At 44.4% G+C, this 26,955-nt stretch overlaps 2 long non-coding RNA genes across 2 annotated transcripts; one reads left to right on the top strand and one right to left on the bottom strand.

Annotated features, from left to right (window-relative positions):
• Positions 1–18,623: 18,623 nt before the first annotated feature.
• On the top strand, positions 18,624–21,181 carry LOC126992475 (uncharacterized). The gene is made up of 3 exons (XR_007746578.1): positions 18,624–18,759; positions 19,326–19,476; positions 21,095–21,181. It is a non-coding gene; the product is annotated as an uncharacterized LOC126992475 (long non-coding RNA).
• Positions 21,182–22,835: 1,654 nt separating this feature from the next.
• Positions 22,836–26,932, bottom strand: LOC126991428 (uncharacterized). Its single transcript, XR_007745513.1, has 3 exons — positions 26,801–26,932; positions 24,281–24,393; positions 22,836–23,510 (listed from the first exon to the last, which is right to left on the bottom strand). It is a non-coding gene; the product is annotated as an uncharacterized LOC126991428 (long non-coding RNA).
• Between the last annotated feature and the right edge of the window lie 23 nt (positions 26,933–26,955).

The raw sequence follows: 26,955 nt of genomic DNA, 5'->3' as shown, positions 1-26,955 counted from the left end.
AGGAGATGGAGGAGGAGGAGGAGGAGGAGATGGAGGAGGAGGAGGAGGAGATGGAGGAGGAGGAGGAGGAGGAGGAGGAGGAAGAAGATACTCTAAAGCAGTGGTTCCCAAACTGGGGGGCACGCACCACTGGTCTAAAGGAAGGCAGGAGAGTAAGCAAGAAGTAAGGTTGGAGGAAAGGAAGGTAAGAGGGCAAAAAGGAAGAAAGGCAGGCAGGCAGGCAGGTAGAAAGGATGGCAGGCAGGCAGGCAGGCAGGATGGCAGGCAGGCAGCCAGGCAGGCAGATAGAAAGGATGGCAGGCAGGCAGGCAGGCAGGCAGGAAGGCAGGCAGGCAGGTAGAAAGGATGGCAGGCAGGCAGGCAGGCAGGCAGACAGGCAGGCAGGTAGAAAGGAGGGCAGGCTGGTAGAAAGGATGGCAGGAAGGAAGGAAGGAAGGAAGGAAGGAGGTCAAGGTCTAGAATCAAATCGATTTGTCTGACCTTTTTCAGCTCCCAAAGTTTAGTTGTTGTGGCGAGCGAAGTGCTGCAGCTGTTGTTCTGGGTTCAGTCCCAATTTCTTTTGTTTTAAAGTTGGATGAAGTCCCTGTATGACATTTTTCTTTTATGCAAACTCGGCTTGAGAAATGTCAGTGCCAATGTCTGTTATTGCGATCGCGGACGTTTGTTTTATTTTGCGTCATACATTTCTGATGCTGGCGGCGAGGGAGTGTGCGTGGATGGGTGAGTGAGTGAGTGAGTGAGTGTGTGTGTGTGTGTGTGTGTGTGTGTGTGTGTGTGTGTGTGTGTGTGTGTGTGTGTGTTGCAAAGCCACGCAGCAGCTTCTGGAATGTGCTGGACGTCACCTCGACATCCAGCCACATTTCATTTATATTCGAGGCTTCTTCCTTTTCCGTGGCCTCGAAAGTATCTTCTTCGACATAAAGAAAACAACGCTAGTGATTTTCTTGCGACGCACTTGAGCTCCGCGTTACAGTGACGGACGGTGTAAGGAAAGGACCTTGTTTTTTTACCTTCTTACATCAACTGTACTGGTAATGATCAGAAAATGTTCTTGTCTTCACGCTTATGATAAGGAATAAGGAAGGGATAAGGAAGTATAAGGAAAGGAAGGCGTAGAAGGAGAGGGTTTTCTTTGGGACGGGGTAAGAAAGGTGATATGAGAATGAGAGATGGGGTGAAGGTGGAGAAGATGAAGAACATAAGAGCACTGGCGCACTGGCAGGTAGGAATGCAGGCGGCTGGCAAAGGCTGGAGGGACATATGGCCGTCTCCTTGTACTCCGCCTTCCTCCTCCTTTTCCAGCTTCACCTTCTCTTTCTCTTCCTTTTCTTTCTCAACACACTCTAGTCCCTCTTACACACACTCCTCCTTTTCCACCGAGCATAGTTCTTCCTTTTCCACACGCTGCTTTTCCTTTTTCTTCATTTTCTTTCTTCTCTCAAGCATGAATCTTCTTTCGCTTCTTCACTCTGCTCCTCCTCCTCCTCCTCCTCCTTCTTCTGATACTGCACTTCCCTCCTTCTCTGCCTCCTCTCCTTCCTTCACACTCTCCTCTACTTTTGTCGCCACCCACTGCCTTTCCTCCTCCTCCTCCTCCTCCTCCTTCCCTGCACAGTCCTCTTCCTACAGCTCCACTCACTGCTGTTCTTCCTCTTTCTCCACGTCCTTGCCATCCTCCACTGTCTTCCTTCCCTCTTAAGAACAGTGTAAGAAATATCGCTGCTGGCCGTCCGCTTTATGGTTTTATAGCGTGTCTCCTGTTCCCTCCCGCTCCTCGCTTGTTACAGTATTACAGTGTGTGTGTGTGTGTGTGTGTGTGTGTGTGCGTGTGTCTGTGTGTGTGTGTGTGTGTGTGTGTTTAGACTTTGTGTTTGCGGCCACTGTTTGGTTCTTCCATCAAGCACCCGACGAGGAGAAACAGAGAAATGAAAAATTGAGTTCAAGAAGAAGAAACAAAAGTTAAGTCTACAAGCTTTTATCGTGACCTGCAGAAAATTCTTCAAAGAGGAAAAAATATATAAAATTATTGTATATGACAAAAGCGAAGCGCGGAAACTTTAAATATAAAGAAATTGATGAAACGAAAAGAGAAGTTGAAACCATAATAAAAGGATAAAGAAAACTAGCTTCGAACAGCATAGTTTTATCATGTTAGCTGAGAATTACCCAGCACGGCCGTGCGGGCGAGGCAACATACACTATAAACACGCAGGAGTTTTATCTCAGCCACAAAATCTTTTAAAATGTTGTTAGAATGTTGCTCAAACCGAGAAAGCACACTTCGTACACCTGAGCTCTATTACACGCGTCAGATGACCTTCACTGTGACCTTTGACTAGAAAAAAAATGTAATCGTAATGGGAAACTATTCGACACAATAACATTAACATATCGGACACTTCACTGTGACCCGAAGCGAAAGGCCGAACAGTAAACTCTGTACTTGCCTAATATCAAAAAAGTAGTAAATAATCACCGGAAACGGACAGGGTGAAAATTCTCTTGCATGACTTGTAAAACCGTAGTACTTAATTCAGCAATGACACGAATATTTTTTTTATTATTATTATTAATCTGGCCGGACTAAAAAGTAATACTGAGGAAAAACAGTAGCAAAGTATTCCTAGGCTACGAATAACACATTTTATTGCTCTTCGGGGAGAACGACGAGTGTCATGTTGTTCACCAGGAAACGAGCGGCTTGGTGTTAATTGTCCTCTGCGTGCCCCGCGGCTGCCTGCCTGACCTGGCCTGCTCGTGGTGAGACGTGCGTGAAATTCCCATCCCAGTGTCTCCCCGCGTCTCCGCCAGTATTGCTGCCACACACAGCTGACGCGCGAGGTGCAGCCTCTTGAAGAAACCTTCCGCTTACGCACACACACACACACACACACAAACACACACACTTCTTCATTCCGTCACTCCTATTTTACGCCTCTTTCTGCCATCTCATTCGCACTCTCTCCTTCACTCCTACTTTCCCTCCACATAGTCGTTCCCCTCCACCTCCTCAAGTAGTTCAAACATAGTTATTCCACCACATCACATCAATCCCAGTCTTCACTTTGGTCCCCGTCTCGCGCCAACTCACCCCCATACTCATCTTGTATTCACTCATGCACTCATTTAACTCTTTCACTCACTCGTGCATTGACTTGCGGAAATATTCATGCCTCATATTGCTTCATTTTAAGTAGTTTCCTTTTGGGTTTCGCCTCTGAGAAGAGTTTCCCGAATGGGCTGATTATTTTATTTTGTTTAATTATTTACTTATTATTTATCTATTCATTCATTCGTAGACTCATTGGCATATTTACTAAGTATCTTTTTGTTCAAACAAGCACAAAACCGTAATATATTTCCGTCTGTGTATGTTAGTCATTTCATCTGTCTGTTTGAATTTTTTACTTTTTTTTGTCTATCTCCAATCAGCCTGAATGATTATCTGTCTGTCTGTCAGTCGGTGGGCCAATCAGACTGCCTACGTAGATACTTACCTGCAATGTGACGATCCGTCTTCCTGTGTGTGTGTGTGTGTATGTGTGTGTGTGTGTGTGTGTGTGTTAAGGGTGGGCGAGAATCAGTTCTTCCAGAATCGACCGAATCGATTTTCAGCGTGAGTGGAATCGCCGCAATCGATTCTAGAATCGACTCCACCACCCACTACGCTACCTCGCGCCGCACCGCAAACCGTACTCCCTGATTGCAAGGGTGAAAAAGTAATTAACAGAACAATATTTTTATTCAATATGTATACTTTCTTAGCAGGAAAAGCAAGGATTTGTTTTTAAATAAGATATGGTTTCCAAAAATAGATATAAAAATATATTCCTATAGAAGTATTTATTTCTTGCAAAAATAACAAATTTATATATATATATATATATATATATATATATATATATATATATATATATATATGTATATATATATATATATATATGTATATATATATATATATATATATATATATATAATCTTGGTTATTGTAACATAACAATACTTCTTATTCAAAGTAAACAATAAAGGGTATCATGATGATGATTGTTCTGGCAAATACAACACATAAATATATATGGTGTGGTGGTATTCTGACATATCAAATAGACAAACACAACAAACAGTGTTGCTTGATAATATTGCAATAACTTATACATTGGAATCCTTTATTATATTAAAACATTACAAATTCTCCTTTGGAAAGATTATTACAACATAAAGGTTGAAAACTAATAAAGAATAATCTTTCAAAATATAACAGTTTCATTACAAATGAATTTTAATTCATGTTCTTGTTAAGGAACAAAATCATATCAATATGTACGCCCTTGAGACAACTACGTCTTTGGGACACTAGTTCGCCAGCCAAAGAAAAGCCTTTCTGAGGGCACTGACGATGCTGGGGAGCAGAGGAACCTTGTTGCTTCTTCTTGTAAGTTTGGAAAAAAGTGTCGCATGCTTCTTCCACTAGTCTAGTGGGTTTTCCTCCCTAGGAATTAGTGATTCCTCCATATATCTCATATCGATATATGATCCAGTGGATAGGTGTGTTGAAGACACTAAAGAAATCTTTTCGACCTTTGCGTCGAATTTCGCCCATTCTGACTTCTTTGGTTTTCCAGTGGCTGTTTGTGAGGAATCTGAGGACACTGGGTGCTCTGGTGTGTTCGTAGATGATGTGAATGACTCTTGAACCTCTCGCAGTCGGGTGATTAAGCGCTCTTCGATTCTCTCCACATTCGTGTGATCTGCAAAGGGAATTTTCTTGAATCGGGGATCCAGTATACTTGCAGCGCCTACAAAGAAGCTTCCTTCCATAGTATGGAATCTGCATATCATTTGTTGTTGGAATTCCCTGCCGAGAAGAAATGTTCTGTAGAGTTGATGAATTTCCATGTTTTCACCAGAGTTTATGTAGTCCTACAGCCTTCTGACTTGAGGAATTATTTTTCATTATGAAGTAAATTTTTCAGCCGACATCTCCCAGGTAACTTCTTCAAAGGATTCAAGAACAGTCACAGCCTTAGCGAGAATTTCCAGTTCTTCATTATTTAGACACCTGCCATTTTTCCCATTAGGCAGGGAGCAGTGGTAATTAGCTCGGCTTGTCGAACAAAGCGCTGCATCATAAAGTAGGTCGAGTTCCAACATGTTTCCACATCTTGTATAAGTTTCTTGATGGGTAGACCGTGCTGTTCTTCAAGTTGACTCAATCTATCTGACGCCTTGACTCTGTGATGAAAGTATGTGACGATCCTTTTTACTTTTTCTTGCAAAATCTGAAGCTCCTCTGTGTTTGTCAAGGAATTTCTTACAACCAAATTTAGTGTGTATGCAAAACAATGAAGGTGACGCAGCTTCATGGTACTCACAGCAGAAGCCATATTGGCAGCATTGTCTGTAATAAAAGAACACACTTTGTTCAAGATGTTCCAGTTGTTGCAAATATTCTTCACTTCTTCAGCAATATTTGCTGCAGTTTGCGCATCACGCATCCTAGTCGTCTCCAGCACTACTGACCTCAACTCCCAATTTGGTATAATGAAGTGTGCTGTTAGTACTGTCAAGAATCCCTTTGTTGTTCGTGAGGTCCAAATGTCAGTGGTTAATGCGACAGCAGTTTTTTTTTTTTTTTTTAACTCTGTTTCCACTCTGTTTACTTCCTTTGTGTAAATATTATAGGAAGGCGTGTGCTTGTTACCTCTCGCCGGCTATGGAGTTCATAACGTGGATCAAGTGCATTGTCAAAACTTCGAAACCCTTTGTCATCTTCTACTAAAAAGGGCTGAAGGTCTTGAACAATCATTTGCATGAGAAACTTGTCAATTTCTTTTTTTCTTAGAAGAATCTGGTTTGTATGCTGTCTTCTTGTTGATCAAAGTGGGTTGTGTTATTTTTTGTTTGTTTGATGTTGCTGCTTCTTCGTGCACGTCATGTTCTGCTTCTACTTCAGTATACTCCATTGGATGTTTGGTCCGTAGATGTTTTGTCAGGGAGGAAGTACTACCACAGAATTTTAAACTTTCCTAACAGATTCTGGTCTGGGTAATTATTTTTTTCCATGTAGCTCCACACAGGACTCCCTTTTCTGTTTTATTACATAACCACTTATTATTATCTGAAAGAAAGAGAGAAAAAATATTTATATGGAGAGAGAGAGAGAGAGAGAGAGAGAGAGAGAGAGAGAGAGAGAGAGAGAGAGAGAGAGAGAGAGAGAGAGACTCAGAGAGAGAGAGAGAGAGAGAGAGACTCAGAGAGAGAGAGAGAGAGAGAGAGAGAGAGAGAGAGAGAGAGAGAGAGAGAGAGAGAGAGAGATTACATGGTCATCACAAGGTCACAAATATCACGTGGTCACAAACATTCATGGCCATAAACAAGACGTATTTTAATATTTCTTGTATCACGGTATCACTGTCAACAACGCTATACTAAATCACAAATTATAATTAATTTCATTTTACCAAAACATTTAATATGACCAACTAAGCTACATTACGTACGTGAAGGAACGAGCCTGTATTTGAAATTAATGCAGAATGCACACAAGTTAGGCAATACGTACAAAAAAAATTATTGGAACCAGCCAACCTACAAGTCTCTGAAATGTTGGCTGGACAGAAGTCGGTATTTTTTATCACACATCCTACCCCAACCAAAAACGTCAATAAATGACGTATGTCAACATGTGTGTTTACAGAATGATGTTGAAACGCCTGGCAGCGACGTACATCTTTTCTCCACCAACTGGTGTGAGGGAAGGAGCGTCTCCCTCCCTCCCCTCCCTCCAGAGGGGGTTGACAGTTTGTATGGCCTTGAACAATTTAGCCTAAAATTTACTCTTCATCCTTGTGTTTCCTCCCATTGTTGCTGAATTACGGCTGGACAACAGACAGGTGGCAAAGCAATTCCAGCGGTGGCTGAGTGGTTAGCGTGATGCCCCCGCGTTCAGGAGCTCCAGGAGAGACGCGGGTTCGAATCCTGGCCGCCGCACAGCTGAGGTTTTTCAGTCACCGCCGAGTGGCCTAAGACTACCCACATGCTGGCCTGAAGACCACTCATCAACCCGGACTCTAGATAACCTCTCCATAGAGAGGCTCAGAGATGAGTTCCGGGGGGCAGCATGAGCCAACACAAGATGGCGCCACTGTAAAACACTCGTCTACACCAGAACGGACTGGGCCGATCATCAGGCCCCAGCAGGAAGAAGCCTTGGGCCGACCATCAGGCCCCAACGGGAAGAAGCCTTGGGCCGACCATCAGGCCCCAACGGGAAGAAGCCTTGGGCCGACCATCAGGCCCCAACGGGAAGAAGCCTTGGGCCGACCATCAGGCCCCAACGGGAAGAAGCCTTGGGCCGACCATCAGGCCCCCCTGGGAAGAAGCCTTGGGCCGACCATCAGGCCCCACCGGGAAGAAGCCTTGGACCGACCATCAGGCCCCACCAGGAAGAAGCCTTGGGCCGACCATCAGGCCCCACCGGGAAGAAGCCTTGGGCCGACCATCAGGCCCACCGGGAAGAAGCCTTGGGCCGACCATCAAGCCCCAACGGGAAGAAGCCTTGGGCCGACCATCAGGCCCCAACGGGAAGAAGCCTTGGGCCGACCATCAAGCCCCAACGGGAAGAAACCTTGGGCCGATCATCAGGCCCCAACGGGAAGAAGCCTTGGGCCGACCATCAAGCCCCAACGGGAAGAAACCTTGGGCCGACCATCAGGCCCCCCCGGGAAGAAGCCTTGGGCCGACCATCAGGCCCCAACGGGAAGAAGCCTTGGGCCGACCATCAGGCCCCAACGGGAAGAAGCCTTGGGCCGACCATCAGGCCCCCCTGGGAAGAAGCCTTGGGCCGACCATCAGGCCCCACCGGGAAGAAGCCTTGGACCGACCATCAGGCCCCACCAGGAAGAAGCCTTGGGCCGACCATCAGGCCCCACCGGGAAGAAGCCTTGGGCCGACCATCAGGCCCACCGGGAAGAAGCCTTGGGCCGACCATCAAGCCCCAACGGGAAGAAGCCTTGGGCCGACCATCAGGCCCCAACGGGAAGAAGCCTTGGGCCGACCATCAAGCCCCAACGGGAAGAAACCTTTGGCCGATCATCAGGTCCCAACGAGAAGAAACCTTGGGCCGACCATCAAGCCCCAACGGGAAGAAACCTTGGGCCGACCATCAAGCCCCAACGGGAAGAAACCTTGGGCCGACCATCAAACCCCAACGGGAAGAAACCTTGGGCCGATCATCAGGTCCCAACGGGAAGAAACCTTGGGCCGACCATCAGGCCCCACCGGGAAGAAGCCTTGGGCCGACCATCAGGCCCCAACGGGAAGAAGCCTTGGGCCGACCATCAAGCCCCAACGGGAAGAAGCCTTGGGCCGACCATCAGGCCCCAACGGGAAGAAGCATACTGGCGCAATAGGCCGCGACATAAAAAAAAAAACTCTGATCTTCACATTGCTGGCACCAGAATCGCATCTCCCATCACGGGCGCGGGCTCGGGGGCGGCAACGTTCTCCTCACCTCCATTACTCAGCGAAGCGCAAGGAGAAGCGCTACAGAAGAATCGATTCCCAGACTTGGGAATCGATTCTCTCGGTTGCGCATCATAGTCAAAGGAACCTATTATAGAATCGATTCTCACCCACCCCCTAGTGTGTGTGTGTGTGTGTGTGTGTGTGTGTGTGTGTGTACTATTATAGTCGGTTTACCCGAGTCTGAAGTGAGCATTATCGCGCAACGGCAACCTGCAGCCACACGGCGTGTCCGACTTCGTGGATACTGTGTGCTAGCCAACGCATGGTAAACAGTCGTCAGTGTCAATAATATACACGTAGCAATAACAAATATAGTCGATTTTGAGTTACAAAAAATATTAGCAATGTCGCAAATAGCTGTTTTGTTGATATAGAGCCTGCTCATTTTCTCGGTGGTGCAACACAGCGCCAATCATAATCAGCGATCTTGTGAATTAACAAAACAGCTATCTGCGACATTACTAATATTTTTTAACTTATAAACGACTATAATTGACGGTATTTGTTAAAGCTGCCTGCATATTATTGACACTGACGACTGTTTACCATGCGTAGGCCAGCACACAGTAGCCACGAAATCGGTCACGCCGTGTGGCTGCAGGCTGCCGTTGCGCGATAATGCTCACTTCAGACTCGGGTGAACCGACTATATTACTACTACTACTACGCTCTCTCTCTCTCTCTCTCTCTCTCTCTCTCTCTCTCTCTCTCTCTCTCTCTCCATGTGTGTGTGTGCGTGTGTGTGTGTGTGTGTGGGAGTTTATATATATATAGATATATATATATATATATATATATATATATATATATATATATATATATATATATATATATATATATATATATAGGTTGTCAATTTTTTATTTTGTATTCTACCGATGCTAATACCTCCACCATTGTTGCCTCCTCCTCCTCCTCGTTGAGAGAATGTAGTCAACAGCTAGAAATACCCATAACATTAATATTCAACATGTCATTAACACAGGCCAGTGTGCCTCTCGAGTGGAAAAAGGCCAATATTACCCCGATCTTTAAAAAAGGAGATAAAAAACAAGCCAGTAATTATCGTCCCATCAGCCTTACGTCCGTCCTAATTACACTATTCGAAAAAATAATCAGGGATAAAATGACCACTTTCCTTGAAACAAATGATTTGATAACTGATAGTCAGCATAGATTTCGTAGTAATCGGTCTTGCCTTATCAACCTATTAACCTTTTTCAACGATGTTTAGACATGTTGGGACGCCCGAAACCCATATGACGTAATTTACTTAGATTTTCAGAAAGCGTTTGACAAAGTTCCTCACGTTAGGCTTATTTCAAAACTGCGTTCCCACGGTATTAACGACCATCTATGTGCGTGGATTCATGACTGGCTCACCAACAGAGAACAACGTGTCGTTCTTAATGGTGAAGCATCGGATTGGCAACCCGTCACCAGTGGCGTGCCCCAAGGAATTCGGTCCTGGGGCCAACACTATTCATAATTTACGTGAACGACTTAGAAACTGATATCCTATCAAAAGTAGCCAAATTCGCCGACGACACCAAATTAGGAGGTACGGTAATGAACAGTCAAAGTTGCGAGAACATTCAGTCAGACTTAATAAGACTTGCCGACTGGAGCGAAAAATGGCAAATGAGTTTTAACGTAGATAAATGTAAAGTAATGCACATAGGTGAAAAAATCCTAACTTTAAATATCAGATTCAAGGACATGAGCTCAGCGAAGTAAAACAAGAAAAAGATCTTGGTGTCATTATCAGTAACACTCTTAAAATGAGCGATCAATGTTCTGCAGCGAGTAAAAAAGCTATTATGATGTTAGATTTAATCTCAAGAAACTTTGATTATAAATCACCCGAACTTATGAAGATTATATTTAGCATTTGTAAGACCACACCTAGAATACGCCGTTCATTTCTGGTCACCGAACTTTATCAAAGATCAAGTTTTGCTAGAAAAGATACAGCGACGAGCAACCAAACAAATTCCAGCGCTCCGAAATTTGCCATATGACGAGCGTTTCAAGCGTTTAGATATGTTTTCCCTAAAAAAAGCGAAGGATAAGAGGGGACTTAATTGAAGTGTTCAAAATCCTTAATGGATTTGACAACATTAACCCAGATTGTCTATTTCAGAGAGACACCAACACGATAACACGCAGCAACGGTATGAAGTTGAAGGGAAACCGATGTAACACATTGGTGCGCAGAAGTTTTTTCAATAAAAGAGTCGTCGATCACTGGAATCGACTCCCACAGTCAGTAGTTAGCGCACAGAGTATCAATAGCTTCAAGTCTTCATTGGATAAGTACTTCAGGGATATAAGATTATACTGACCCTTCTTCGCATGTTTTCAGACAGATTGCAGCAAGACCTCAACCTAAATCCATATTATTCTCCCCCACAACCTAGATTGCAAGTAGCGTAAGTTAACAATAGAGTAAAATAACAGTTAATGTCCGCATGACAGATGGAGTGAGGTGTGGGTGCAGTAAGGTGACAGGTTACTGGTGCGTGCCTAGTACCGCCGGTAAAACGAGGATCAAGCCTCCACCTGTGCCCCTGAAACTACACCTCACCCATCGTGAGTATTAGGGGGGATTCTGGGGCTGCCCTGTGTAGGCCACTCGGCCTCTTCCAGCCTCCTTGTGTTTCCATGTTCTTATGTTCTTACGTAATGAAGTCATTTTCCCCCACAGCTTAGGTTACCAGTAATATACGTTAAGGGTAGTAATTTCCTCTTATTTCTCTCTTTACTGTAAAATTTCAATGTCCCTTTCTTCCTTAAAGGTACATGGTGTTCTCTTCTAACTATTTCCTGCCGGCACGTTGCCGGAGGGAGAGGTGGGTGGGGAGGAGCCTTCATCTATTCTGTCTTGTCCTACCACACGTAGATTACTAGTAGTAGCGGTAGTAAATAGACACCCTCGCCATAGACCGATAGGTCTTCTGGTGTCTGTTCTTCCAATGTATTCCTATGTATTCCTCCTCATACTCCTCCTCCTCCTCCTCCTTCTCCTCCTCCTGCTTCTCCTCTTCCTCCTTCTCCTCTTCCTCCTTCTCCTCTTCCTCCTTCTCCTCTTCCTCCTCCTCCTCCTCCTTCTCTTCTTCTTCTTCTTCCTCCTCCTCCTCTTCCTCCTCCTCCTCCTCCTCCTCATTAATGTGGCAAGCGGGCTTTTGGACTTTGTGTCGAGGACTGAAACTTTAATTCACCCCAGGTTGGTGAATGTTAATGGCTCGGTCAGGCGATAACTTTTGTTTTTATGTTCTTTTTTATTATTTATTTAGTGGGTGAAGGTTGAAGGAGGGAAGAGGGAGAGGGGAAGAGGAGAAGGAGGTGGAGGTGACGGTGGTGGTGATGGCGGTAATGACAGTGGTGGATGGAGTTAAAGGCGAAACATATATGGATTGAACTTTTATTTCATTTCTCCTTTTTCCTTTTTTCTGTTTTTTCGGAGTATTAGGGAGAGACAGTATTAGGGGAGGGGAGAGGACATCCGGGGTGAGGGGACGAAGGGTTCCGGACGTGTTTTTGAATTATTCCGACACCTGTGAGCCGTCCGGTGATTTCTGTTGGTCTTTTCTTCCGTTTTCTTTCTTGGTTGTGTTTGCGTGCGAGGAGAAGGAAGAGGAGGAGGTGGATATGCAATTGCACACACACACACACACACACACACACATACACACACACACACACACACACACATCGATAAGGAAACATGTAAATGTAATATGTCTGCACTTCAGGAAACTTTTTTCCCGTCATTTTCCTGTTGCCGTTTTTTTGTGCTCGTGTCATCAGCGAAACATTGTACCTGTGTAAACATTTCTCAATATTCGTATTTTGCTTCTGTTGTGTTGCTGTTAAAAAAATTTACTAGTGTGTATATGGTGAATAATTGTTATTGCAAATGTTTATCTATAGGAATATTATTAGAGCTTTACTTGTCTTATCAGGAAATTCTGCCAATTACAGTTTTAGTTAATGGTGTGCTCAAAATCTTAAACAACAGAATAAGGAACGAGCAAACTTCCACGAGACCGCGAAAACTACGTCAACATGGTTACTTTTAAAGCAGATGCTGAAAAACAAATTCGAAGAAAACTTTTGCAGCCACTGAGAAAAGAACGTTAAAGTTGTGAATTTCAATGTAGTTAATCACTTCACTCAATCTTTAATTTTATCATTGCAACAGAAAATAGTCCTCTAATTATACTTTGTCCGCCTTCAGATCTGTGGCTGCAAGACATCAGGCAAAGAGAGGAGCAAAACAATCCAGTACGCGCGGCTGCACAGAACACCTTTGCTCAGGTAAGTGTCTCTTCTTGCTAGTTTCCACTTTGATGACGCACCCTGTAACCCGCAGATGCTTCGGAATAATGCAGGTGAGAAGGCGTCGCTGCAGGCCATACCTGTCGTGTTGAGATCTATTCAGACAGGTATATTGCAATACCACGTCTTTCTGCACCATTTTGTCTTCCTGAAACACCACCATCACACCCACCAAACCCTCCTTCATCACAAGCACCACCACCATCATCACCACCACCACCACCACCATGACCACAACCACCATCACCACCACCAACAACATCAACAACAATATCACCACCAACAACTAAAATAAAATCATCACAGACTTCATCACCACCGCCACTACTATTACCAGATTCACCACCACCAGCATCACAACCCTCACTATCAACAACAAAATCACCACCACCACCACCACGAGATCCAACACCGCTCTCACGAAACCTCGCCACCACCACCTCCATGACTATAATCATTTCACCACCACCACCACCCATCACTATACTCACTTCACCACCAACACCACTACCACCTCCACCACCACCCCTCCCCTCGCCACAACCTCCACCGGCGCCATACCATCACCATTACCTGGAGGGCGCCACACCCTTCGTTGCCCCCTCATCACCAAGCACAGCCACACCCGCCCGACACTTTCCTTTCCTCGCCACACCTCTCCTCCTTTCCTCTCCTACCCTGCCGTGTTGCCCTTCACCTTCGCGTCACCTTTAGCATGGTGCTGCTTTTCGGTTATCCTGTGATGGCGGGGAGAGAGAGTAAGGATAGGAAAGGAGGGTAAAGGTGGTTACGTTGCAGTTTTTGGCGGGAAACAGCGACTAATAAGCCATTTTTATTAAGAAACGAGCTTTTGTAACAGTGAAGGCAGCCACAATCCAGGAGGGAGGGAGAATGGGTTTGCTGTGGAAAGGAAGAGTAACACAAAGTTTGGCTCTCGACCCTCCTCCGGTGATGGACAAAGATGCGAGCAGATATTGAGGTACTGAGAGCAAGGTGAGGGAGGGTCGATGGGGGTGAAGAGGGTGAGAAGGAAAAGTGAGAAACGTGGTTAGAGTGAGGGTATTTAAGGCAGTGTGAAGGGAGGGAGAGGACGAGGGAGATGGGGCGTGAAGGGAGAGGAGAATGAGTGGCAGGGTGACGAGGGGAAGGGAAGATGAACGGTGGCCAGTATGTAGAGGGTGAGGCAAGGTGATGGCGAGAGTTTTGCCTTTTTGTAGGGTGAAAGGAGGTGATGAGGGTGAAGGAATATGACTGAATAGGGTGACAAGAACGAAGAGATGACGATAAGAAATCAGATAGCAGTGGGTGAGTGAACACGATGACGAAGATAAAGGTAGGTGAACGGGGAGATCAGGGAAGAGGAACGGGGAGGGAATGAGTGGGCAGGGAGAAGTGAAAAGAGTGAAACCGGAGGCTGATAAGGGTGATGGCCGTTCCCTGTCTGTCCTCTCTCTCCCCTTACCTGCCTTTTCTGAGTTACCACGTTGTCAACACCTGTGTCATCCTCATTAACGGCATTGCAGGTGAACACGGAAGAGGGGGAGAAAATGTGTGTGGAGTGCGGGCGGGAAAAAGTAAATATTTTCCTTTCGTTAGTGAGAGTATGGGAAGAGTTTGCATCCTACTGGAGACGAGGTAATGGAGGCTTGTTATTGTCCCCCCTAATCCCCATCCTCCCCTTCTTTTCAAGATTACCTTTGGCATCATTTTCCTTCAATAATTTTCATTCTTACCCAACCCCTACCAACTCCTCAGGCATTTTATTATATTATCCCCATCATCTTCCGTCAACGTATAACGAATATGGTAATGAAGGAGTGCAACTGTATGTACGTGGAACATATCAGTATTGTTTGATGTAACATTGGTGTAGGTAGAAAGCTTTCAAGGGTTGTAGAGTGTCTTAAGTTGCTCTGCTACAGCCTGCAGAAATGATTTTTTTATAGTAACCCTTTTTATGTTCAAAGCACAACTGACCGCAGGTTATTATATTCATAGTTGATACACACTCCGAGACTCCAGAATTGTCAGGAGGTGGCATTCGACATACGTTTTCCACTAATTTACCCAAACCGCTCAGCCTCCACTAGTATACAAGATCTTCAAATATATACAAGTAGGACCAAGTAGTAGATCACATGTTACTGAGGCTTTGTGCATGACTAGGGCAGAAGGGCTCAGGCTCGGCATATTGTCCCGACTTTTTTCGTGTGTTCTGCTGCACGTCCGGCAAAGAGCTGTGTCGCACCACCATGGCCTTGGCAAGGGTCGCAGCCGTGTGACTCAGCCGATACTCACCTGACCCCGGCCACTTACCGCAGGCATTTTGTTTTTTCAAAGGAAGAGTAAAGTGTGGATCTCTCTCTCTCTCTCTCTCTCTCTCTCTCTCTCTCTCTCTCTCTCTCTCTCTCTCTCTCTCTCTCTCTTACTCAAGCTTCCATTCTCTCCTTTGACGGGAGTTATATCTAGTTTCCTCAACGTGTTTTCTCTTTATTTTAAGTTTATTTTTGCTTCCGACAGTAAATCATTTCATCCACGCCCTGAGTTTGCCCGAAAGAAAAGAGGAATGAAGGAAAGAAGTTCGCTGTAATTGCCTTTGTTTGTTCTGCACCTGGAGAGAAAAGCCTCATGAATGTGTTTGTGGCAGGGAGTTAAGGAGGAAGGGAGGGAGGAGTGGAAGAGGAGGAGTAGAGGAAAGGGTAAGGTTGGCATTTTCTTCCTCGTTGCCGCTGTGAGTGAACGCCTGAATATATTTATTTTCTTCCATATCTTTCTCTTTTCCATATCTCGTTCCTGTTTTCCATCACCGACCTTCGTACTCACACTTTCCATCCTTCCATTCACTTCAGAATCGTCCTCTTACTCCTCCATGGACTCCGTATCTACACCAAAATCTTTTTCCTTGCATTTTCGGTTTTCGTTCCCAACAATAGAATTTTTTTTTTTTTTTTTTTTTTTCTTTTTTTTTTTTTAGTCCGAGGAGGAGGAGGAGGAGGAGGAGGAGGCGACACGCGGCGAGAGCCATGCCTGGTGTGTCGTGTCGGTGCCTGGGAGGAGTGGCGGCGCCTGGCCTGCGCGAGGCGTGTTGCCGGGCTTCCTCTAATCACAGCCTCTCCGCCTCGTCGCCTCCTGCCACGCGCCGTCACAGCGGCGGACCAAAGCCCGCGGAGACACTTTGAACTGAGCAACACTTTCCCGCGTTGCCGTGTGCCCGTCCAGCCCGGTGTGGTGTCGTCTGCCATCTCGTGTTGTGAGGCCAGGGGCACATTTGAAATTAACCCTCGAATACATCAGATCTTTGGATATAACAGATTGTGTCTCCCTGTAATCGGTTTGATATAGAGTGGGTTTACTGTAATCTGTCCACAAATCCTAAGTTTACATAAAAAGCAGGGTATATGTGTGTGTGTGAACCATTGGATTAATAATTACTTAAAAGTTTGAAATACTACAAAATCACAGAAAGGAATTTTGTCTTTTATACTATCTTATGTTTGTTTGTCTGTCTGTCTGTACACTAGATAACATTAACAGCAGTACTGGTAATCCCTTTTCATTGAGCCAGGCATATCTTTTTATAGGTGCACTGAATGAGGTGCCTAGATACCAATAATCAACAGCAGAACACTAGTTCCTTTTTACCACATTCAGGTCGTTCTCTTGTAGCGGCCAATTTCCCCCTCTCGCCTGTCGTGTCAGTGACCTGTAAGCGGAGTCTATTACGTTTACTGTCGCTCCTGTGTCTACCGCTAAGGTGAGAGAAGTTTTGCCCACTTTGCAAGGTGGGGCAATTATGCTTCTGTCCCAAGGCGGCAATGACTGAGTCAAGTTGCTCCAAATCATTATCGTCCTTATGGGATACTTGGATGTATGCCTTGTGACTGTCACGTAGTCATGCCTTTTTATTTTGAGAAGTGGAGGGGTTTGTTTTACTGTCTGCCTGGGATTTGTTTTTCTGTTCCTCCCTGGCCGTTTGTATTGTATAACAACTATCTGTATCATGAAAACAATTCCCGTGGACATGGCCAAAGGCAGTCTTCCGCTGATGGTTTGGCCTAGGGGTCCTGTGTGATGAGTGATGGCAGCCTCTGTATCCCCCTGATTTCCTATCAGATCCCTGTGTAGAGTGTGCTGAGTCCCTACGTTTCGAGTAGCATGTACTCTCGGAATGTCCTGACTGTTTGCAAAACCTACAGGTGAGAGGTGCCTTACTTTGTGCCTGCATAGCTACGGCCGCTGCTAGTGGCTGATTGTGAGTGTGTTCTTGAACCTTGACTTCTAACTCTGAGACGAAGTCAACCAACTTCCCGCCTGGTTTGAAGGTCAGGGTAAGGGCAGAACGGCGGTTCTTTTCTGAAATATGGAATAAATAAAAAAACAACTCCAAGAAGGTCTTCACCTGTTGTTTTTGCATACTGCCCTGTGACATCCATTGCTCGTCTTCTTGAATTTTGACAGTCAACTGCCAGCTGATTTGCCTCAGTCATAGCGTCCCAAATCGGTTTTGTTGAGGAATTCTTTTGGAGGGAATCTACCATGTGGGCCATCTGTCTAACGATGCTTGGTTTACTACCGCCCCCAAAGATTTTAATAAAGTTCTTCTTAAAGACCTCATAGTTTACTCCAATGTCCCCCGATGCGAAAGCCAAGGACTGCATCAAATTCAGTGCCCGCGAGCCTGGTAGTAACTGGGACCGTATGAATGCAATTTTGTCATGATCTTCCGTAATGGAGGAATTTACGATGGCAGACTCACATAGATCTAGGAACTGTCTCGCCGTGTAGTCTGACTCACTGCCTGCAAACTGTCTGATACTGGTGTGAGTTGAAATGACCCGAATCAAGTTAGAGGTGCCCGAGGCAGGAGGATGTGGAGGAGGTGGGCCGACAGGATGATCGGTCGGCATGTTCGAGATTGGTTGAGTGGGTTGTAGGTATCCTGACGTACCCTATGGTGAACTTTCCCTGCGTTCTGGAATTGATGAATAATGAGTGCCAGAACGTAACACTAGATTATTAAACTCATCGGTGGGTGTATCGTGTTCTGCTCCCTCTTCTTCCGTGGATTGTGTTAACTGCTTAAAGGTGTCACCGATCTTAGTGAGTGTCTTTTTGTTCATAACTAGACTAAACTCCGCGAGAATATATTATCATAGTTTATTAGCTGTAAATAAGTACGGAATGCGTCTGAATTAATATTTGCATAGTACCCCTAAAAGCAAGAGGAGATGGTTAGCAAGTAGTCTGTTAGACGTAATAGAATGTTAAGGTTAGTAACTCTTACTTACTTACTAAGCTAATCAGCACTTCTGAAAAAAATAGTATAAAGGAACAATACCAAGACTTTTTAGCTGATATTGGAGTACTGGCGATGAAGCATGTCGTCGCCTTGAGGTTACCAGGAGCCTGGAGCCGTGTAGGAAGCTCTGAATGGCGGCTGGAGTGCGTTGATTGTTGATTGATGGCGTTGAGGGCGGACCTCGGTGAAACGGGATGGCGTCGCTGAATGTGCTGGCTGAGCGTTAGCCGGTGGCGGCTCCCGGAACTCCTTGCCAGATATAGGACGGCTGCGGTGTTCTTCGTATTTTGAGTGTTATGGGGCAGCGTCAGTAGATATGGCGACCTGGGTATGTAACCCCTTGTGTAGGCGCCTGTAGTGGTAATTGCTTGTAGTCACCGGGAGATGTCTAAGTTTGCCCTGTTTGACTGTTTGCCGGAAGAGGTTTGGGCGATGTTTTTGGCAGCGGCAGTGTTGCCACTTGTAGCCTGTAGCTGTGTGTTAGGGCGGCTCGTGGGCGTGGCCCCTTCGGCTGCATAGCAGGTGGCTTGCAGTGAGCTTGTAGTGGCCTGTTGCTTGTGACTCCTTCCTTGTACGCCAGTCCCCTTTTTTTGGTGAGTTCTTGTGGCTTGTAGCGCTTGTAGAAGAACGAGGTAGCGACGGCTTCGGGCGCATTGGGCGCCGTTTGCCACCAATAATGTAACGGCTTGCCGGGGCAGGTTGCGTGTAGCTTAGACAGAGTCTTGAGAGGATGAACAAGGCGTGAATGAGAACACTCCACTGCTTTAGGTGAATATATTCTTAACCTAAGTACAGGGGCGTTGGAGAGAAAGCCGAGACTGTAGGTCTGAGTGAGTCGGGCTCTCGGGAAGGAGTGAAGATTAAGGCTTGGAAAATAATGGTCACGTACGTCAAGGTGACCTCTAAGTTGACGAAATGCTTGTTACACATATCGATATGATCGAACGATAAACACTGACTGATGACATTCCTACAAGGTGGCGTGATCTATCTGCCGTGGGTTTTTTCCATTGATCCTGCATTCCTAATTCGTGGTGACATGTAATAATAATAATAATAATACACTGATATAACTACAATTACTATAACAAGACCAACATATTTTTCCTCAGATGTAGTATATTAAATTTCAAGCCTAACTGAACACTTCCCTTCCTAGTGATGCTGACATGAGCACAGCAGGGCCATGACGGGGCTACCACACAAAGGAGAAGAGCAAAGATGTGGACGAGGAAGAAGATGAGGATGTGAGGAAGGAGGCAGTGGAGGTTCTGGCAAGACAGTCTGAACAGGAACACCACCCAAGAAAGGTAAAGATTGACCATTTCCTAATACACACTAAGGCTCATGTTTTCAGATGCTTTCAGCTCCCACAATAAATATTCCCTAGGCCACAAAGGAGATTAGTCAGGTTCTCATGACTGGGTTTCTTTTTCACGGGAGTAAGGCGGAGAAGCCTCGTCAAACTATCACCAATCCCCACCATAAAACTACCCATTGAAATACTAGCTCAATATTTCCATAGGCCACAAAGGAGGTTATTTAGGTTCTCATGAGTGGTTTTTTTTTACATTCATGATGCTGAAGCCTTGTCAAACTATCACTAGGCTCATGAAACTACCCACCATGTAAATAGTAACTCAATCTCAATGAAAGCCTTCTCAGAAATGTGTGTGTGTGTGTGTGTGTGTGTGTGTGTGTGTGTGTGTGTGTGTGTGTGTGTGTGTGTGTGTGTGTGTGTGTGTGTATAAACCTTGAAACATTTGAGAATCTGGGTCTTGGTACTATTTGCTCCCTAGGTGAGGGTTGTGACTTTATAGAATCGAATACTGAGATGATTTTATATGCATTTGCCTTAATCATTATCATCATTCACCATTACTAGTGAACTGCAGAGCAAATTAAGGCCTTTTCCAACATTCTCCATTATTCCCTTTCTGATGTATGGGTACTTCTATATTATCCTGTAGACACTTGATACTTTTGTGGATTATTGATTAGGATAAACTTCTGAACCATGGGTGATTGATATACTATGTAATTTCTTTTTATGCATATTTGTGGACAGTGAAATATCTATCTATTTACTTTATCTGTATGTGGTAGAAATGAGGCACTTCAGAAGAGTATGTGGGCCAGCAGGAGAGGATGGATAGAGTAGATAAGGGTGAGGTTTACAGGAGATGTGGTGTGGATGCAAGAATTTAAGGTACAGAATGTGAGGTGGAAGGAAGGGCGGAAGGCATATGAGTCGTCCTCTTGTGCTCTTGTCAATACCAGAAGACACACACATACCTTTATTCATTCTCATCAATACCCCACTTCGTTTATTTTCCTATTCCTCGTGAGTGCCTCGTCCTACACCCACACATGACCACACCCAAGCTCTTACACTCTTGACCTCCTTACTACCATTAACTCCTGCACTTTTACCTATTTTTTTCTACTTCCTCTTGCTGTTCTCATTACTACATTCCTTCATTTATTATTATTTCCTTTTTTTCGATTTTCTGGTGAGTGCCTCGTCCTTCACCCATGCACAGCCACAGCCAAGTTTTTACACGCTCGCCTATCTTCCTACCACTACCTCTTACTCTCCTACCTTTTCTCTACTTCCTTTTGCGGTTCCCGTCAATACACTCTCTCGATTGTTATTTTCTTTTTCTCCCAAGTGTTGTGTCCAAGCCATCTCAGAGCATCACGCTTCACCCATTCATTCACTCCTCAGTCCACTCACTCACTCGCTCCAATTACTGTCACGCCCATACCATAACTCACACTCACACGTGCCCTCATGCTTTCCTATCATGTGTTTACCTCATCTCAGAGTAGCAAGCTTTACATTTATTTCTTTACTTTTGTTTCCATTCATCACCTTTGTTACTTACCTTTATTTATAGTGTTGTAATTTTGTTCCTTATGTTACAGGGAGGACAAGGAGCCAAGCTGGAAGGAAGACTGCATAGGATGGAAATTTGATCTTCAGCTGGACGGTGAGCAGACTGACGTGCAGGTAGGATTTGAATATTTTTTGTTATAGTATATATAGGACTGAATGCTCTATAGCAGTGCTTCTCAACCTGCTTTTGGCTGTGATCCTTCCCTACTGTACTTTTATAGTTAGATATTTGAAAGATTTTTTAATTATTACTAGTATTTTCCTTATGTATTTGCAAGCTTGATTTATTCTTACATATTAGAAAGTCACTTGTTTCCTTGGATAAAATCTAAACTTATTAATCTATTCTAGAGGAAAGATAAAGATCCAGATTCAGTTCACTTTTACCAGTTTAGTAAGCCAACCATAAGCTTCCCCACACCCCACTATATAGTATTAGCTTCCATCTACATTCGTGTCACGTTTCCATGGACACAACACAAATTCCTTTTCCATCATAGTCCGACACAAACATGAAGTCCATTTGGGTGGGGCCCGAGCCTCCACAGCACTGTCGCTCACCCCCCATTACATCACTTTAATATGTCAGCCATTTACTATATGAAATTGCTCATTAAATATTCTGTATAAAGTAAATAATTCTATACAGTGCTGTGAATGTGTTGCTTCGTAGAATAATCGAAAAAATGCTTAAATTCCATAACACATGGCAGTTTTGCTTTCAATGTTGTCAGCGATCAAGGACGGCATGTCACTTCCTCCCTCACCTCCAATGACGGCTACTCTGACAAGTGTTCTTATCCGCCCAGTTGGATTTCATAGCTGTGTCTGACTGTAGTGCAAGTCCTGTGTTTGTTCTCCTCGCAAGTGTTCCCATTCATCAAATGACCCCCCCCCCCAGATATTAGCCCAGCAGGTTGAATAGCACTGGGATAGATTAGCATGTATTAGGGAAAAGGTCTAAGGTTTTGGTGCATTACGTAGCTGAAACTGTACTGTTGTATTCATTAGTTGCAGGGTGTTTCTGTGATGCATTCTCTCAACCTTTGGAGTTAATTGTACATTGTTTAACTCCTTTGCACCATGAAGGGACATAAGAGCAACAGAAAACAATGTATTTGTGATTTATATCAATTTAGTACATATAGAATTTTTGCATCTTTTAGACAGTATATAATGTACTGATACTATTCTCTAGAAGAGGTTAAAATATTGTATACTAAACAAGTTAAATTCCACAGGTATATAGTTTTCTGTTGCTGTTGTCTATTTTAGCAAACTACAGTAAAGGAGCCAAATAATGCACCACCAACTATAGCATTTTATGGAATTTATTGCAGAAATACCTTGCAATAATTGACTTTAATAGTGATTTCTCGGTGGTTTTACTTCTAAATAAGTTTCATACTAATAGTTTTTTTTAGGGGTCTATTTGAGTCTGCACATAACTAATCTTTGGGGAACAGGCAGGATCTTGAAGTATATAAATTCCCAGGTTTTATATAGACAAATATGATCTGCAGCAAGTTAATTTTTTAGTCAGTAATAATCACAATGTTATTTTGATATGAGAAAAGTGTTGTGTGTAGGCTGTTATTGCAATATTGTACCTTACTTTATTGCACAATTAGTGTTGAAATTATACAGGATTTGTGGGATTTTCAGTAAAATATGCCAAATTTGCACCAAATTGGCATATAAGTCGAAACTACCTCGAACACTCTCCGGAGATGAATTGGTAGCTTTTGTTGTAAAATCAAACAAGAAGAGTGTTCTTGCCAAGATGTTTATTGATCAATCTTCAAAATATCTCGGAGACAGTACAGAAGAACTTGCAACAACAGAATTTGAAAAGTAGCTCTCCAGTGTGTGTCCTTCTGGTCGAAATAGGTTCTTCAGGGAGCTCGACTGTCCGTAATCTTGTTCCCTCCCCGCCTATAGCACCGATAGGCTTTCGTCAGGAGCCAGATGTTTCCCCCAAGCCCGTCGTGGGACAATGAATTTTTTATAGTGGCGCTAGTTACGCTTGGCTCATGCTGTCCCCTGGAACTCATTCTTGATTCACTGGATGGTTTCTTCTAGAGTCCGGGTTGATGGGTGGTCTTCTGGACAGCATGTGGGTAGTCTTGGGCCAGTCGGCAGTGACAGAAAAATCCCAGGTGGTAGCGTGGGAATTCGAACCGATGTTCTTCATGGCGTGATGAATGAGAGCCCAGCACGCTAACCACTCAGCCACCGGTTGATACAGGTTCCTCAAGGAGCTTGACTGTCCATAATCTTGATCCAGCTGCTTCATATTTCAGGTGTCCTGCCTGGCGGAGCACACCATGACCTTCCAACCCTCCAACAAGCTGTGGTTTACGGGCGGCATGGCAGCACTCCACCACTCTTGCCACAGGGTCTAGGGACAACTCGGCTGGTGGGCAACCTTCAGGAGCGGTCTGTCTGTTGGAAAGAATGGAGGAGCATGTTAACTCTACACTTTACCATATACATATGAACAACCAAAAATAAACCATGTACATTCAAATTGGTTTCATTACTAACCAGATGCTCACAAGGTGTCTCCGGAGCCCCCTTTAGGTATTATGGACTAGTTGAATTTCTATGGCACTTTTTGCTGCTTGTCGAACATCAACTGCACTACAAGTTGATTATTCATGCTTTACAAAAGTATGATTATTGAACTATATAGTACTGACTGCTAATAAAAATAAGAAAAATTACCATACAAATGATTAAATTAGTTAATGTATTAATGTTAAATTTATAAAAAAAAAATGGATGACAAACTGCATATAGAATCAAATGGGATCTTGTGGGTGCAGAGAAACTACAAAGTACTTATTGCTGCAAATTTATTATTTATGTTGAAAGGATTTATCAGTGAATTCTATACTCTACTCGCTGCTGCCACTGAAAAAGCTGGCATAAAAGGGCAGCTAAAAGTAACGAATTGTTTACTTCATAAAATATATAACTACTGGAAGAGAACAAGATGAAAAACTCCATACAAATGAGAGCAGGGGATCTGGCAGGCGTAAGAGGATTACCACAACCTGACCAAGAGCTTTAGGAGACCGTAGACTGGAGAAGACTGGGAGGGTCAGAAGAAAACAAGATGACAAGCCACACACAACAGCTAAAGGGAATCGAGTGAGACTAAGAGGATTGCTACTCATAAACAGACCGAAGAGCTAAGTAAATTAGTACACCTTCGAGGAGAGGAAGCTGGAAGGGTCGAGGCACAGATGAAACAACCTGCCCGGCGAGAGGAGTGCCGCAGCCTCTACCGTGATGGAGCTCCGTGGACAGGACGAACAACCCTCTGAAAAATGTCCATTGTATTATTATTGTCTACTTATCTATATCTCCGTCACCCTGAAGTGTCTCCATCTCTCCCTGTTCTGGCACTCCCTTTCAGCACTCAATCTCGCTACTTTCAACTCTCATTTGGGTGGAGGAGGAGGATCTGGGGTAGAGGTGGAGGTTGTGGAATGAAGGAGAAGGTTGTGGAAAAGGTGGAATAGAGGAGGAGGTTGTGGAGGTCGAGAAAGAGGAGGTCTGGAGGTCACGTAGTTTTTGAAGATGGAGGAGGAGACTGGCGGTTAAAGAGGCGGTAGGGGTAGAGAAAAAAGTTTAAGGGGATTAAGGAGGAGGAGATAGTCGTGTTAGGTCAAAAGTAGGTACGAGTATATAGTAAAACACACTAAACGCTTAAGCCGGGGATGCGCAGACACTTTAGACACCCCTAAGTGACATTACATTTCCCCTTCCGTCCTCACATCGTATGCAACATTGTTTCGGGACCGGGCCAACCTCTCACCCCCTCCCTTCAGCTGATGAGTCAAGCTTATCTAAACCGTAAGTAATAGCCACCGTTAATGTATCCTGCTAAGCCTGCGTGAGGGGGCCAGGCATGTTCGGTGTCTCGTTAGTATACCGTCCCGAGTCGCCATTCCCTTCTCCCTCCCTTCCCTCCTCCTTGCCTTCCTTCCTTCTTAACATCCCTTCCTTCCTTCCTTCTTAACATCCCTTCTTTCCTCCTTTCTTAACATTATTCACCACCGTCGTGTGCAAGACAGTCTCCTTGGCAGTGTGTGTGACCCAAAGTACAGCTCATCCAAGCCTAAGAAAATAAAATTCAGAAGACAAACGAGACTGCGCAATTGACTAGCTACGTTTCGGATTCACGCACAACATTCGACGCACAAAGACACCTGACTTTTTTAAATATTTCATCGATACAGCAGGTCTGTTGGCTATGTTTATGCCACACGATTCTGATAAAGTAAATAGCTACTACGTAACACTAATAACGGCCAATCATCCTGCCAGCACCAGAGTCCTCATTACTAAGGCTCACTCCGCTTCTGTCCCGAGCGAAGCGCTTCAGAATCCCTCCAGACCTCGGGCACCACCACCACCAGACTATACAATCATCGGCTACCACCTAAGCGTCAACGAGATGGCTCAATTTCATCTACAAACAATGTAATAAAACGCTTAAGAGTCTTAACTACCCAAAGGAAAAATAAATAGTAAATCATCCGAAATTGACGTCCCTTTTGGCCACTCTATATATATACTTATCGCAATATAGCAAAAGTTAGCGGGCTTTTTTTTTAAATCTTGTTGTTGCCCTTGAGTTGCTATGTGCTGTAAAAAAAAATCTGGATAATCTAATGAGTAAGAAGCAATTGGCTTGGTCAGGTTTGATAAGGCGTAAAAATAACAGATGGACACCCAAAGCAGTACCTAAGTGGCAATAATCGAGGATTTTTAGAACTGAACAGCGAATCAGGAGGTACGATTTATATTTTAGAACATTTTCTGGAGAAGGATTAAGTGCTCTAACGAGACCGATGAGTGGACGAGACGCTGGTAAATGGCTAGTAATGGGTAGCGCGGATGAATTACCCTGAACAAAGGAGGGGGAATAAATCGTTACTCAACCCAGCCAACGTTGCCAGATTATCATACTCAAAGGCCTCGTATTTACTGGTTTCTAAGACACAGCTATTGCCAAAAAAAACACCAATAATTAACCATTTTAACGATAACTGTATATGAAGGCAGATATTGAGGTCGAGGAGGCAGTTTTGGGGTCGAATATCGGCAAACATAGGAAGCTGAATACGACAATCTGGCACGTTGATCCCAGCAAATAATCCCCCCCCTACCCACCCCCAAGAAACTAATGCCCATAATTGGGTAGATTTACTAGCCTATTGTTAGTTATACAACGGTTCTGCAATTTTTAAGTGAAAAAGAACTCATGAGAACCAAACTAGTCTCCATTGTGGCTTAGGAAAATTTATTGAGAAAACGTCTGGGAATACGCTCCAAGAACCAGCACTTCCCATTCCCATTCCTTATATGATTCCTTTTGCTTACATTACACGAACCAACACGACTACAACCATCAAACCATCGCTCACTTCCTCTAATAACTGGGCCAAATAACAAAACAAGGGCTCTGGAAACGCACGGACAGACTTCACACAACCAACACGGATCATCTCATCTCGCTGAACCACCGTTGCCAGATTCTCGTCCTCAAGAGCATCGTATTTACCGGTTTCTGGCACATTAAAGCACCGATAATTAACCATTTAAATGATAACCATATATGAAGGCAGTTATTCGAGTGATGAAAGCAGTTTTGGGGTCGGAAATCGGCAAACAAATAGCAGGCAAAGTACAACAATCTGGCAACGTTGCTCTAAACTAACCTCGAGTAATGCGGCGGGAACGAAGGAGACGGAACTTGTACCACGGAGCAGAGGGAGAACACCAGCGTCTTACCTCCACGCCATTCCCGGTAAAATTGAGGAAATAGTCGGCTGTGAGCGTTACAGTGCTCCTCTTCCCTTCTCTTCCCCCCCTC

This window comes from Eriocheir sinensis, chromosome 7 (assembly GCF_024679095.1).
Source record: "Eriocheir sinensis breed Jianghai 21 chromosome 7, ASM2467909v1, whole genome shotgun sequence".
Classification (NCBI taxonomy): Eukaryota; Metazoa; Arthropoda; class Malacostraca; order Decapoda; family Varunidae; genus Eriocheir; species Eriocheir sinensis.
This window is presented reverse-complemented; position numbering and strand designations above follow the sequence as displayed.